This window comes from Arachis duranensis, unplaced genomic scaffold (genome assembly GCF_000817695.3).
Source record: "Arachis duranensis cultivar V14167 unplaced genomic scaffold, aradu.V14167.gnm2.J7QH unplaced_Scaffold_232525, whole genome shotgun sequence".
Lineage (NCBI taxonomy): Eukaryota > Viridiplantae > Streptophyta > Magnoliopsida > Fabales > Fabaceae > Arachis > Arachis duranensis.
Window position 1 is genome coordinate 205,621 of NW_026264851.1, and position 859 is coordinate 206,479.

Below are 859 nucleotides of genomic sequence, written 5' to 3' on the forward strand. Positions count from 1 at the left end.
ATTTTATTGTATTAATTTGATTACATAATTGTGTCTAAAAACATTACTAGAAATTGGAAGTTACAAAATATATATTTAAAGAATCTACTTTGGAAATACATAATTTGGGGACCAAAAAAGAATTATATCTTTAACCGCGTTTGCTTAATGTTCTAGATTATTCGGGGAATATGCAACTGAATTAAAAAGTTTTCAACCACTTTCATGTAGTATCGACCCTACTAAAGCAAGTACTTTCAAGTACATAGAGTGTGTTCATATTACATCATATCATCATATTATATGTTTCTCTCAAAAAATAAGAATGCGGGTCAATTTAGTTCATGCAATTTGAAAGCAGCCTCTCTCCTGTTTGATGCTTTTCTTACCCACTTAGCAGAGTGCAAACTGATTCAGCCCAAAAGATTTGAAAAAAATATCTGACTTTCCGTAGTTTCAATATTATAAAAAGAATTTACGGTACTATCTTGACTTTTCTCATCGAAGTCACAAAGAGTTAGTAGTGCTCTTTGGTGGCGCACGCATTAAGCTTGTCTCTCAAATAAAATGCTTCTATTCTTTTTATGACTAGTAATTTTCATCATGCATGTTGACTCTGTTCACCGATAAGCAGATCCCCTAATTCCTCACTCTACATATATATAAGATATCGGTTGATAAGCGAATTACATACACGCATGATAATATATAGTGTCCAAGAAAAAAAAATAGTATTAGTTAAATAAAATATTCTATGACACAAAAAAATTAACTAATATATTATGTATTATGTATATTAATTTACAAAACTTTTTAATAAAATAACCATTATCTGAATAATTAAATTGGCCGTGGTAAAATAATTAAATCTACAATAAAT